General features: G+C 39.9%; 1 long non-coding RNA gene across 1 annotated transcript; it reads left to right on the plus strand.

Moving 5' to 3' along the window:
* Positions 1-874: 874 nt before the first annotated feature.
* Positions 875-12,689, plus strand: LOC111734183. Its single transcript, XR_002778354.1, has 3 exons — positions 875-889; positions 12,369-12,374; positions 12,481-12,689. It is a non-coding gene; the product is annotated as an uncharacterized LOC111734183 (long non-coding RNA).
* The last annotated feature ends 282 nt before the right edge of the window (positions 12,690-12,971 follow it).

Raw genomic sequence — 12,971 nt, forward strand, 5'->3', positions numbered from 1 at the left:
CTCACTGGTCTCACAATGGAGGAGATGCTCATGCAAATATGTCCCCACCCCTTTTGTCCCTGATATGTTCATTAAGGTCTGGGACCTGTGGACAATATATTCTGGCCATCGTGCTGCTCTTGTTTCCTTGACGGGCAGGACCTAGGAAGGGGCAGGGGCTGGGACCCCACGCAGAGGACACAGCTGCTGGGTCTGCATCCTTTAGCTCAGGTCCAACTCCCTCTGCTCTCCCCTCCCCTAGTCTCAGACTTGCCTTCCTTGTGGAAGTCTCCATCTGTAAGCACACTTTCTGGGACTCCAGAAACTCTCCCATGGTGCCCCCTGCTGACCACTTGCAGAAATTCCGTCTCCACAGTCCCAACTTTCTGCTCTGTTATCTTTACAGGACACAGGGACCCCACACATACTGATTGAGAAGTTTGTGTGCCAAACACACGGCTTAGCTCATTATTTCCAGTAGTAATGGAATCTATGTTTTTGAGGACTTCAAAGGAAAAACTCATCAGGAATAAACGACACAGTGAAAATTCTCAGAGCCTAGGGTGGGCTACCCCCAAATATCTCACAAAAACATTGATTCCTTTGAATTAAAGTTACTTGACAAGCAGTGGATGCCTCAGTTTGATCTTGAATGCAGGAAATACATTCTACCTGTGAAAGTTACCCTCTTAGCTCCAAGGAGGAGAGGCAACCTGATTCTAGATCTGAGGAATTCAGGACCAAAAGAGCCTGTACAAACAAACCTTGTTGCCCATTTGCTAATTTCCTACCCAAGCCCAAACTGGTTTGGATTCCCCATTAATGAATACCCAAACCTTGCTGAGATTTCTTATTAACGAGCACCAACTTCCTTTGTCCTGTCAATTTTTGCAAATTTCTTTGTTTAAATGTAAAAAAGCTGGCAGGTTTTAATTAAGATGACCGCCTGCCCTGGGAGGTGTGTGTCTCACTTGCTCATGTGGCTGGAGCGCTGTGTGAGCATGGAGGCAGCTGTCCAATGATGAACAGTAATAATCAGCCTCGATCCTGGCTAGAGCTCAGAGATGGTTGGGGAGGACTTGGAGCCCGAACAAGAGCCAGAGAACTGAACCAGAGAACTGAGGAGTTTGGAGGCGGCCCCAGGGAGCTGTTGGTACTTGCCAATATTGTTGCTGTTTCCAGTACAGGTGATGGTGACTGTCCGATCCAGCAGCCCCGACACTGAGTCCTCCTGGGTCAGCCCAGACTGTGCCCTAGTCCTTAGAATAAAGAAAAGAAAGACACAGAAATGGTGGGTCTGGGGTTCCAACCACACAGCCAGAACTCCAGGGATAAGGACCCAGCCCGATGTCTTTCTGGGGCCACGTTACCAGACAGAGGATCCAGGCACCTGTGTAGTGAGTGTGGAGAGCGAGGACGAGGGTTTCCAGGCCATGGTGGGGACGCTCCTGGGCTCTGCCTTCTGTGTCTCTCAGCTCATATAGAGCACCTCTGATGTCTCTTATTCCTCCCCGAACCTCAGGAGAGGGAGGTTCCTTCATACATAGCTGTCCCTCCCGCTGACTATCCCAGATCTGCTTTGTACTCTGAGTCAGGCCCTTCTGCTGTGTGTTGGTCCTGTGAGGGGTCGGGACTGGGACTGACCTGGTCTGTGACTCCCCAGGGGCCCCAGGGAGCAGCTGCCAGAGGGAGCCAGACTTCAGACAGAAGGCTGGTTTTCCATCAGAGCGCACACCCAGCAGACCCTCTCGGGAGTCGACTTGCAGCGCCCCTTGCTGTCCCAGGCAGGGATTCCTTCTTATGGGAGAGGAGATCCCAGGAAGGAATCAGCCTTCCTCCCACCTTGTCCACAGGCCCCGCAAGGGGCACAGAGAGGGCACAAAGTAGGCTCCATCTCTCCTCTGCAGGATCCTCCCATACCTCAGCCCTTAGTATAAGGAAATGAGGGAACCTACCCAAAATAGACTCTGTATGGAGTGGACATTACCAAATGCGAAAAGAGAAGAAAACGTTTCTGCTCGCCGTGGATTATGAGTGAGCTCCTGAAAGCTACCAGTGAGGAAAGAACTGTGGATTCATGGATTTCAAACAGGGTTACAAGATAATAGGATGTCCCCAATTCCCAGACTGGAGACTGTAATTCACTGTGAAAAAGCTCTCTGTTCGGGGTCATAAGATCTTGATGCCTGAGTCCACTGACATTGCTGGCCCTTATTCCAAGCCTTCTTTAAAGTTATTATTTAAATTTATTTGGGGGGAGAAAAACAATTTTCTGACAGTGTAGGTCAAGGAACTTATCAAACCCATGTCTTTCTTTCTTATGCTTGGAAGTTGGCCAAGGCCACTTCATGAGTGGACAGGTGATCTTTCTTGCTTCCTCAGTCAGCAGGCTCTTGATTGAATCAGGCCTCAGGATTGACTGAGACAGACTAGAACCTTCCACAGCACCTGCAGACAGAGATTGCTTGGTATCGATAAGTCATAATTTATGAGGCCAGCTGGAAAGATTAAGTATAAACTCTCAGACAAGGAATGATACATTTGCACATTTTACTATGTTATTTATTACACTGATTTACTTTCATCATATATTGGTGAGAGACCATTATGTTCCAGTTAAAATGTGGACTTTTATGTCAGTTAAGGATTTCGTTAAGACTAGTTTTCTCAATACTGGTAAAATAACCCCAGTAGTTTGTTTCATCTTTCTAGCTAACTAAAATTTCCAACTCAGTAAACTGAAGGAAATAATAATCACGACCACAAAACTAACAGTGAAGATGCATGGTTAGACAGTACGTTCACCACTTAATGCTGCCTTTTGCACAAAACAGCCCCTCAGTGAGTGTTGGATAACACTCTCAGAGAAGTTTACACAAAAGAAATAAAGACACATTGAAAATCTGATTTAAGCCTTTTCTTCTTCCTACACACTAAGGAACTGTAAAAACCGAAAATAAACCTCATTTACGTGGTTTTAGAAAGTTTCAGTTCACTCAAAGTAACACCCATGGGCCTTATAAAGCTGCCAGCCCTTCCTGCCCACCCTCCACACCTCACACGCAGATCAGTGCTGGGCACCAGGACACTAAAGGCATGATCTGTGAAGGATACAATGCCTTTCTTGGTTTTCATGGTGGCAGGACCTGCTGGTCATTGCCTCTTCTTGTCCCAGACAAGATCCTCTGGGAGATGTGGTTGAATGAGGACCTTGCCACTCTCTGCACAGACGCCCATATGCTGCTGATCTTTCCTTTCAAAGAGGCTCCTTCAAATCTCTCTCCATGGTGTCCAAGGTCCTACATCTGACCGTAAGAAGCCCATTGTGACCCCTCAGCTTTCCCTCAGTCTACCTCTCACTGAAGTCACCTGAGAACTCATTGGATGTTCAGGGGACCTGGTGCGTGACCATTCTTGTTAACTGTTCTTGCCCAGATCTGGACTCGGTGCTCTGGCTTCCTGATCCTACATGTTAGTACTTCTGGTCAAATGAGAGGGTACCTTGTGTCACCTTTATAAGTGATGACACCGACACACAGAAAAGTTAAGTAGCATGACCTTGATGCATGGCCATTATTTGAAAGAAACAGGTTTTCAAGACAGTTCTGTTTGTTTTTCCAAATCACGAACAAGATCTCTTTAAAACATCCTCCATCGATGGGTGCGTTTTGGGAATTGGGATAAAATGGGTAAAATACAGTTTTCCACTGAGAAGGACCACAGAGGAAGCTGCTGCTGAAACTTTATAGAGACCTGTAAGCAGGAGACTTGTCCCCAGAGAGGACACAGGTGCTGAGTTCCCATCAGCAAACACAGGCACCAAGGCCCCAGCTCTGGGGAGTTTAGGGGATTACATAGACTTGGTCATCCAGCTCAGGAAGGAAGGTCATGTTCTGCCCAAGCTTAGCTTGTCTGATAACATTGCCCATTTGGATGGAAAGATTAGATGTCCTTGGTGCCACAAGAGAGACCATTGCCTGGAAGCATCACCTCCAGATTACAGCTTGAGGGTGCTGTTCAGGGTATTATGGCATAACACTGTTGAGACATGTGCTTTAAGAGGGAAAAAGGAAAATAATTATTTGGATATACTGAGATTGGGATTTCACAGGCACAGCCTAATCAGGTGGTTTCATGGTCAACCTCCATCCCCTCCAAGCTCAGTATTTCCCAACATGTATTACAATGCCGCTTCTTTTGTGCTGGAGTGCAGTGGTTAGTGTCCTTATTGTCCTGTCCTAGTCAGATAGGGGGACCACCCTACCAGCAGATTATCATGATATCCTTTCTTTAGTTGCTGTTTGAGTCAGTTCCATTGTTCGATGGCTCTATTGGCCTCTGAGTGATAGGGTGTGTGGAAAGTCCATCGTATCCCATGAAAGTGCACCCATCGCTGTGCTGTTTTGGCAGTGAAACATATTCTTTGGTCAGAGCGAAGTCTTGTAGGGTATCCAAAACATGATACAAATTCTTTCCAAGGGAAGCTATGGTAGTTCCAGCAACCACGTCAGACTAGAATGGCAATATCATAGCCTGAATAAGAGTCAACAGCAGTGAGACACCATTGGTGCCTATGGCTGGGGAATAGGGGTCTGATGTGATCAATCTGCCAGACCCACAAGGGTACTAATCTGCAGTTAATGTGTCCCAATTCTCCTCTTTGGACAGTTTGGACCAGTTGATGAGAATCACAAGATTGTACTATGTCCTTAGTCTCAACATCTTCCAGAATCATCCCTTGGGCCTTGACCCATTCTTGCATCTGAAGTGGACTGCTTTGTCCAGTCCATTGATATATTCAGTGGGCTATTGTTATTACCCATTGGCACAAGCTTGATAGGCATGAAAGTTCATTCCTGTTCCATTTTTAAAAGTTCTTTGTCATGAGCATCCACATGAGTGATATATACTTTTTTTTTCTTTCTAGGCAGCAAGCTGCTGGCATAGTCCTTGTCCCCATGCAGAGAAACCCTTAACGGTCTATTCATTCGGTTTCCATTCTCCTGACCAGACAGCTAGGCCATTGCCAATGGCCCATGAGTTGGTGAAAATGTGGCAAGATATGGTGGTTTGGGTGGCCTTCACAGCCAGCCCACTGAGCAAAGTGTCCATGTCTAATCCCAGTCAAAAGATGGCCACTATTTGCCAGAGGGTGGCCACAGCTGTGTAAACATTATCTGCCTTTGGTTTTGCAGAGCCATCAGTGACTCATGCCACACTGTTGGCAGGCACATCTTTGCATTTGGACCCTGGGGAGACACAGGAGGGTCCAAAGCATACGCATGGGTTTCTTGGTCTTTTCTGGGAAGTTAGCTATTTGCTCATGGAGCCTACTGGTCGTGGCTTGGCCTAAACTTGGATATACCATTTGCATTGGTATATCCTGTTGAGCCTGTCCAGTTTTATTGGTGGAGTTTGTAAGCACCCAAGTAAAAATGGGCAGTTCAAGTTGCAACATCACAGGTGGTGCTCTGGCTGTAAGTTGCTCAGTCTCCACCAGTGCCCGACTACAAGCAAAGAACTGCTCTTCAAAAAGAGTGTATCTGGTGGCTGGCTGCCACAGGTAATTGATGAGTCCAAAGTCCAAGAAGCCAGCAGACCCTAGTGACAGTTTCTTGTTGCCACATCTCAACCAGCATGTGTGGAGATTGTGGACACCTATGGTTCCACTGTACTAGTAGGCTCCAGAGGTCCCAAAGGCAGTGGCTGGGCCACAGCTTTATGAACAGCTTCCAAGACTCGTTGCTGCAAAGGGCCTCATTCAAAATCGGTGGACTGTGGGTGACCTTAACTAGTAGGGGCAAAAGGATGCCCAAGTGGGCTACATACTGTCTCCAGTACCCAATAGGGCCTTCCAGATATTGGACATATTTTTTATTAGTGGATACCACAAGGACAAACCGTTTTTGCTTTACTGTATCTGGAATGCTTTTTGGCTTCCTGCCCAAGTGGTCCCTAGGAATTGCACTTGCTGTGCTGGGCCCTGGACTTTACCTGGGTTTATAGCCTAATTGCTGCAGGTTATTGTGTCAGTGACTAATGGCAGCACCACCTCCACCTGTTTTTTGGTAGGCCCTACTATCAGGATGTCATTGATGCAATGTATGACCAAATCTCCTATGGTGACCTGGGATTGTTGAAGGTCAAGCTCTACTCACTGGTGGCATACTACAAGGGAGTTGAAGTATACCTGGAAGCATGCTGAAATATTGCAGACTTCGCCATGTGAATGCAAATTGGTCCTGATCTTCATCCTGCAAGCAGAGTGAGAAATAAGTATTAGCCAAGTCAATATAGCATACTGATCTCCAGTGTGAGTTGTCACTGTCTCAGTGACTATGACAGTGCCTGACACTGCAGAGGCCAAGGGCAGAACTGTCACTGAGCCTGTAAGCCTCTGTGCCCTGGCAGCCTTTTTGATTGGCCAAACAAGGCTGTTAAATTGTGACATCATAATCTCTGATATCTGATATGTAAGTCCTTCAGCTTTGTTCAATTTATCTTAGCTATTCTTTTTCTTTTTGCAATTATTTATTTATTTTAAAATCATTTATTGATTTCCATGCACACTCACGAAATCTTCCAGTGATTGACTGGGATTGCCTTGTGTGTAGTAGGTTTGTGTAAGTGCACTCTGTGATGTTTTCACAAAGACTAAATCACCCAACGACAAATTTCTCAGACTATGTCCCTGTTGTTAAGTGGCACATGACGGTATATGCTTCAGCTTCAACATGTATGACTAGAAAATATTACAATAAGAGAAAAAAGCTAGATGGAAAAGATGACCCATTGTACAATTCTATTTATAAGAAATTTTAGAGAAGATAAATATATAAAGATTGAAAGCACACAAATAATTGCCTGGGGATGGAGTTAGAGCAGGGGGTAGGGTAGCTATTGGGCAAGATGGAGTATTTTGGGACAATGAAAGATTTCTAAAACTAAATTGTGGTTCTATTTGCACATCTTATAAATTTACTAAAAATTATTGAATTGGACAGTTACAATGGGTGAATTTTTTAGTAAGTTATACATTCATACCTTTTCATACCTTCAATAAAGATATGAAAAGCTATAAACAGCAATGAGTAAGAGGTGGAGAAGTATAGATGATTTTTGAAACTGAATGGTGGGCAATGAAAATTCATTATACCATTTCTTCTACTTTTGTGTGTGCTAAAACATACATACTAAAATATTTAAAAAGTTGGGGGCTAGCCATATTACATATGAATAAAGATTGAGAATTAAAACTGATTTTAAGTTTTAATATACTAGACAAGACAGTGTGGAATTGGTGTACAGATAGACTTACAGATCAATGCAACATAACTGAGAGTCCAGGAATGAACCCTTAATTTATGCTCAATTGATTTCAGACAAAGGCAAGTCAAAGAGCTTTAAAAAATAGCCTAACAGAATGGAATAGAGAGTTCAGAGATAAACCCACTTGTTTATATAAACTTGATGTATGATAAAATTGGTCCCACAAATCAATGCTTAGTAGATGGTGTTGGAAAAATTGGCCCATGAATAAAAAAATAAAACTGGATTCCTACCTCATTCTCACCTTATTTTTAGAGGTGAACTTCAGAGGGATTAAAGGTCTAAAGGCACATTTTTTAAAAAGCTTATATAAAAACATCTCTGTGACTTCTTTTTTTTTTTCTGTGTCTTTTTAAGACACAAAAATACAAAGCATAAAGCAAACAACAACAACAACAACAACAAATGGACATAATTCTATCAAAAGTATGGATTTCTGTTAAATGAAGGACCCTGTAGATAAAATCAACACAGAGATAATAGATTGGAAGAATATATTTGCAATATCTAAAACTGATAAGAAACTATTAGTTTCTATCTATTAGCTAGAATATACAAGCAACTCTTATGAACCAACAATGAGAAACCTGACAGGAAATTGAGCAAATGATTATAAAGAGGAATTTCCAAATGGAGAAACCCAGATGAAAAGTATCTACAGAGATATTCTAACTCATTAGTAATTAGAAAAGTGTGTGTTGTATTAAAACACTGGCCATCAGATTTGCAAAAATTAAAAGTTGGATCATGCCAAATGATGTGGGGATGTGGAAAAAATAGGAATCCTCCTGCCTTACTGGGGAGTATTGACTGGTACAGTTCTCTTTGGAGAATATGTTACAAGAATTTTGTTAAATTAAGCCACCATATGTTCTAGAGAAATTCCCACATAGGCTCATTGCAGGACATGTATACAAATGGTCATTGCAATTCTGTTTACAGTAGGGAGTAGGAGGTAATTAGACAAATGCAGTTGATACATATTGTGCAGCATTAGACGCAACAATTAAATGTGCATTACAACATGGATTTGTTGTAAAACAGTGCTAAGTAAAAACAGTAACAAGTAATGCAGGGTCTATATAGTAAAACATCTTTTATATAAATTTAAAATATATACACCACAACCACTACCACGACCATCATCAATATGGGTTTTACAAAGAAATATGAAAATTCAAAAATACAAAGCACATTAGACCAGTTAACTGTGCAGGTGATGATATAGAAATGAGGGAATGAGAATAAAGAATGGGGATAGAAAAGTATACATAAATTCATTTACAGAAAGAGCAAGAGAGCAGAGTTGTGTGAGCCAGTGAGGACTGATTATATGCCAAAGGTGGAGAGAAGAGGGAAGGAAAATCATGCATGAGAACTATCTACATCTTTAAATTAGTGGTTACTTTGGGGGATGTAAGGAGGAAAAAGAATGGCAAGAAGCTGAATCAGTTACATCTGTACAGTTTTATTTTTTAAAATAGATAATATAACTGCCTCACTTCTGTTAGAATGGCTATCATTAACAAGACAAGTAATAACAAGTGTTGGAGAGGTTATGGGAAAAAGGGACCTCTTATATGCTGTTGGTGGGAATGTAAATTGGTACAGCCACTATGGAAAACAGTACGGAGGCTCCTCAAAAAATTAAAAATAGAATTACCATACAACCCAGCAATCCTTCTTCTGGGTATCTATCCCCAATTTTGAAAATATTTATTCATGAAGATATATGTGTCCCAATGTTCATAGCAGAATTATTTATGGTGGCCAAGACATGAAAACAACTGAAGTGAATTTTGATAGATAATTGGATAAAGAAGCTGTGGTACATATATACAATGGAATATTACTCAGCCATAACAAGAGATGATTATATTGCCATTTGTGACAACATAGATGGATCTGAGATTGTCATGCTAAGCAAAATAAGTCAAACAGAAAAAGTTGAGAACCACATAATTTCACTCATATGTGGAATATAAAACTGAAAGCAACAAACAAACATGACAGACAAGCAGAGACTCATGGACATGGACAATAGTTTGGTGGTTATCAGATGGACGTGGGGGGAGGTAAATGAGGTAGACGGGGTCAAATATATGATTATGGAAGGAAATTTAACTTTGGGTGGTGAACACACAATACAATATACAGATGATGCATTATCAAATTGTACACATGAAACATATACAATTTTCTTAACCAACGTCACCTCAGTAAATTTAATAATGAAAAGATCAAGAAAAAATAAAATAGATAATCTATTATACAGCCTGTGTGTTAGTTAGAAGAAATATAGTATAGAAGTTAAAATCATTGGCTCTGGTGGTAGATTATCTGAGTTCAAACTCAAATCTGCCAGTTATCAACTGTATGATCTTAGTGTAAGCTTCTGAACCTCTCCATGCCTCAGTTTCTTTATCTGTAAAATGAAACTGATGATAATATCTACTAGATAGGACTGATGTAATAATCAAATTATATAAATATTTTTAAATAGGAATATATACATATCTACAAGACCCTTAATATGCTTGGCACATAGCAGCATGTTATAAATTTTTTTTTAATTATTATTAGAGAGAGCTAAAGCAAAATGACAAAACAGAAGCATCTCTAAGAATGGACATGCTTACATTAGTTATATGTATATATTTTTGAATTCTTGTTCTTGAAATATTTTTATTAAAAATAAAACAAGAACGTACTTACCGAAGAGAAAGAAGGAACAGACAACTAAAAGCAGAAAGAACAGAAAGGAGTCAAAAGTGAAGCAGGTTTGAAGTTTTGAAGATTAGAGAATTCTGAAGAAATAACATCATTCTGCCTTTTGTTTTTCTTTCTTCTTAATAACTTTTGGATTTATTAGCATTAAAAATTGGGGGAAAATGTGTCAATTCTGTCATTTTTGATGTAATTTTTGCTGCTAAAAGCTATGATGCGGTGAAAGTGTGAAATCTTGGCTAGAATACACTTAATTTTGTTTTCTGTGCTCTTTGGAATTGCTTTTTTTTTTTTTTGATCAATGGATTGATTTCTTTTTTCTTTTTCTTTTTCTTTTCTTTTCTTTTTTTTTTGCTGGTTATAGGTCATGTTCCTGCTTATTTGCTTACCTGATAATGTTTGATTGGATGCCAGACGTACATTTTATGTTATCGGGTGCTACATTTTTAAAATTCCTTTAGATTTTTATGGGCTTGGTTTAGAATGCAATAAGTTACGTGGAATTAGTTTGACTCTTTTGAGGCTTGCTTTTAAGCTTTGATAAGACAGGTCTAACACAATTTTTTGTTGAAGACTAATTTGGCCCACTTGGAGGAAATATGCTTCTGAGAGCTGAGCCCAAATGTCCCACGTATTAGGCAGTCTTTCCACCCTGTCTGGTGAGAGTACTCTTTCTGGCCCTGTATGAACTAGGGTTGATCTGCCTCCCTGTTTCTGGTGTTTTTTTCCCCTAGCTTTGGAAGTCTCCTAACAGATGCACGTGGTAATTTCAGCCACAAACTTGAGGGACCCCTCTACAGATATGGGGATCCCTGCTTTCAGGTACTCAGCCTCACAAACTTTCATCTCCTTGCCCTGCTTGAGCTCAGCCTTGTCTCCTTAACCCAGTAAGAATGCTTGGACACTTTCTCCAGGTGGTGAGCTGGAACACTTTAGGGCTCACTTCGTTTGTTTTCCTTCTCTCAAGGATCACTGTCCTGCATTGCCTGTTCTGCAATGTCTGAAAACTTGTTTTGTATATTTGGTCCAGCATTTAGCTGTTTAAGAAAATGAGGGTAAATCAGTCTCTGTTATTCCATCGTGATTGAAAGCAGAAGTCTAATGTTGGTTTTTGGTAAACAGTTTTCATCACGTTTAAGTGATTTTTTATCTTTATTTTAGTGTTTTTATTAGAAATGCTATTAAATTTAAGGGAAAAGTTCTTTGCATCTATTTATAAGGTAATGTGGATTTTCTTCTTTAGCGTTAAAATGTAGTGATTTATGTTGGTAGGACTTCCATTCTTGAATAGCTTTGTGTTCCTGAAGTGAACCTTTCTTGGTCATATATTATTTTTATATTATTGAAAAAATTAATAAATGAACAATGTGATGGTAAATCCTGGGATGACAGCTGTGTCAACCTAAGAGCAGACTGTCTGGATGGGGGATACCCTAAGAAATCACATCACAAATATATATGTATTGTGGCCTTGGGCACTAAAATAAAATTTTTTCTCTAATAAAGCTGATTTAAAATTCTGATGGGCTCTCTGACACAAAGGATTCCTGTTTACATTTAAAAGCTTTTTTGAATTTCTAAATTTTATTTTATTTTTCAGTTTTAGTTGACATTCAATAAAATATTAGTTTCAGGTGTACATCTTAGTGCTTAGACATTTATATAACTTGCGAAATGATTCCTCTGATAAGTCTTGCATCAATCAGACACCATATATAGTTATTACAATATTATTTATTATATTCACTATCCTGATATTTACATTCCTGTGACTATTTTGTAACTGTCAACTTGTACTTCCTTAATTTGTTTTATTTTTATATTTTTATTGTTTCAATTATAGTTGACATACAATATTATATTAGTTTCAGGTATACAACACAGTGATTAAACATTTATATAACTTACAAAGTGATCACCCTAATAAATCTAGGACCCATCTCACATCATACATTGTTATTACAATATTACTGACTATATTCCTGCACTTATGCTCTACAACCCCATGACTACTTTGTAACTACCAATTTGTACTTCTTAATTCCCTCCCCACTTTCCTCATCTCCTACCCCTTCAATCCAGCAATCATAAAAATGTTCTCTGTATCTATGACCTTGTTTCTGTTGTTTTTGTTTATCCTATTCTCTAGATTCCACACGTAAGTGAAAATAAATGGCATTTGTCTTCCTCTGCCTGATTTACTCCACTCACCACAATCCTCTCTAGGTCAATTCATGTTGCAAATGGCAAGATTTCATTCCTTTTTACGGCTGAGTAATATTCCATTGTATATATATACCACCTCTTCTTTATCCATTCATTCACTGATGAAGATCCAGGTTGCCTCCATATCTTGGCTGTTATAAATAATGCTACAATGGACATATGGATGCACATGTTTCTTCAAAGTAGTGTTTTGGATTTCTTTGGATAAGTTCTTAGAAGTAGTGTTACTGAGTCCTTCTTCGTCCCTTGTTATAATCTTTGTTTTAAAGTCTATTTTGTCTGGTATAAGTATTGCTACCCCAGCTTTTTTGTTTGTTTTCATTCTCATGAAACATCTTTTTCCATTTTTTACTTTCAGTCTGTGTGTCTTTTGATCTAAAGTGAGTCTCTTATATACAGCATATATAAGAATCTTGTTTCTTATCCATTGAGCCACCCTATCCTTTGATGAGAGCATTTAATCCATTTATAGTCAAAGGAATTATTGATAGATATTGCCATTTTATTATTCATATTTCTTTTACCTTTTTTCTTTTCTTAAAGAAATCTCTCCAACATTTTCTGTAATATTTTTAATTCCTTGTACTCTGTCTTCTTCTGGTATCTCTGTGATGTGAATGTTGGTACACTTGATGTTGTCCCAGACGCCCCTTAAACTATCCTCATATTTTTGGATTCTTTTTTCTTGTTGCTGTTCTCATCAGGTGTTT

The sequence above is a fragment of the Pteropus vampyrus genome, unplaced genomic scaffold, assembly GCF_000151845.1.
Source record: "Pteropus vampyrus isolate Shadow unplaced genomic scaffold, Pvam_2.0 Scaffold838, whole genome shotgun sequence".
Lineage (NCBI taxonomy): Eukaryota > Metazoa > Chordata > Mammalia > Chiroptera > Pteropodidae > Pteropus > Pteropus vampyrus.